The sequence below is a fragment of the Priapulus caudatus genome, unplaced genomic scaffold (genome assembly GCF_000485595.1).
Source record: "Priapulus caudatus unplaced genomic scaffold, Priapulus_caudatus-5.0.1 Scaffold535, whole genome shotgun sequence".
NCBI lineage: Eukaryota > Metazoa > Priapulida > Priapulimorpha > Priapulimorphida > Priapulidae > Priapulus > Priapulus caudatus.
This window is the reverse complement of record NW_014577596.1, coordinates 95,660-98,083: the sequence shown is the minus strand read 5'-3', so window position 1 is coordinate 98,083 and position 2,424 is coordinate 95,660.

Below are 2,424 nucleotides of genomic sequence, written 5' to 3'. Positions count from 1 at the left end.
AATCATTTACAGAAGGGTGGCATCCTCACAGATGAGTAGAAAGGCTGTAGAAGAGCGTCTAGAGGGTGCAAAGACAAACTTCTCATCATTAACATAATTGTGAGCTTGGCAAAAAAGCTCAAGAGGAATCTAGAAATTGGCGTGGATTGATTATAAGAAAGCCTTCGACAGTGTCCAACATTCCTGGATTCTCGCAGCCATGAAAATCTACCGTGTGTCACCAACCATTGTTCAGTTAATGGTAGCTACAATAAAGAAATGAAAGACTGAAATGCGCCTCTTCACTCAAGGAGGCTGCCTCAGGACAGAAGATATCTGCTCTGGACAGGGGTGATCAACTGGTTGCGATCAGATATCGAAAGGATGGATCGCAAGACAAGACAGCTACTAACCATGCACGGTCTCCATCACACAAAAGCAGATGTAGAGCGACTGTACATCAAAATGGTGGTCGTGGTCTCATTGAACTGATATCTGCGTACAACACTGCCATTGTAGGTCTAGGCGACTACATCGAGCTTAAGGAAGACAAATTTACAAAGCTTATCAAAATCCATCAGTCTGGAAAATCAAAGCACGCTCTCTTACGCGAGGCTAAAGAAATCAAAGCCAAATACTTATCTCTTCAGCCCACCAGCCAATCCTCAGCAAAGCAGAGACTGAAGGCCAATATGGAAGCAGAGAAGATCGAGGTATTGAAGAACAAGCCTTTGCATGGAAGATTCTACAAGAGCCTCGACAGTCCATTTGTCGACAAGACTGCAAGCGTTGCCTGGCTGAGTAGGTCCGGGTGCAAGTGGGAGACAGAAAGCCTGATCATTGCAGCCCAAGACGAAGCACTCAACACCAGATACCATCAACGCAGCATCCTCAAGCAACAGTTCAACAGCAAGTGCAGAATGTGCAGCAAGGCAGAGGAGACCATCAGCCACATCGTCGCCGGATGCACAGTGCTGGCCCTAACCGAGTACATACATCGCAACAACAAGGTAGCCAGCTATCTGCACTGGTCAATCTGCAGTGAACTTGGTAAACAAGTACCTGCCACGTGGTATGAACATACTCCGAGACCAGTTACCAACATCAGAGATACTACCATAATGTGGGATATGGCAGTGCAGACAGATCGCACGATACCTGCAAACCTCCCCGATAGAGTGCTCCACAACAGGAAAGAAAAACGATGCCTGTTGATTGACGTAGCCGTACCAGATGATTCTAACATCATGGTGAAGGAAAGAGACAAACTCACCAAGTATAAAGATCTGGAGATCGAAATTAGGAGGATGTGGAATACTAAGACGAGAATTGTACTAATGGTGGTTGGAGCCCTTGGCTCTATAAAGAATGGGTTTGAGAAGAACCTTAAGGAACTCCCTGGCCACCACACTGCCCAAGACGTGCAGAAAATCGCACTACTGGGAACAGCACACATTCTGCGAAAAATTCTGGATTGAATCCCTATGTCCCAGGTTGGAACACGGTCAACCCAGAAGCCACCGGCTAATGCCGTGATCCACTTTGGAAATAATAATAATAATAATAATAATAATGATGATGATGATGATGATGATGATGATGATGATGACGATAATAATAATATGAAAAATAATAATAATAGCATCAGAAGCAATAACGATGATGAATAACGATACAATTACTAACTAATAACTATATATATATAACTGCTAACTGTGACTGCACTCACCCTGGTATATACGGTAGACAGAGCTGGTACGGAAGGCTCCGCACATCACACTGACGTCGCCGGCACACGGAAAATCACAGTCACTGTCCGCTAGCCGTCCTAGTTTGCCGGGCTTATTGCTACACTGGCAAATCCCGCGGTCCAGACCTATGAAACAGTAGGTTGTTATTGTCAGGACGCGGGGTTGGACCGTGTTAATTTTACCTGGGGATCGGGGGGGGGAATACCCGGATAAATATGTCACGATTCGGGAATAAAAGTGACAGCGGGGAACGGCCGTGAATTGCGAGCCTAATTAAATAGGTAACTCAGGAAATGGCGCATTCTCTTACCTGTGTAACTAGGAATTCCAGCAGTAACCCATGCTCACATTCTCCCCCCATGGGTCATACGCCCACTACCCCCACCCATCCTCCGTTTCCCGCTCTTCACCCCCTCCTCCGTTACCTACCCGTATCCCTGTCCCCCGGCCACCTTCACCTCCCTGCCACGCCCCAAGTCTCCTAGTTCTCTCTCCGCCGCCTCACCTCCGCCCGCTCACCGTCTATCGCTCCCCGTCCATTTCTCCCCGCCCGCGAAATTTTTTTTCCCACTTGAGTTCCGGACCACAGCCAATCAGCGCACTCCGTTCACTCGACTTCCTCGAAGCAACAATGTAAAATGAATACCACATATCCCTAACCCTAACCCTAACCCGTACCCGTACCCGTACCCGT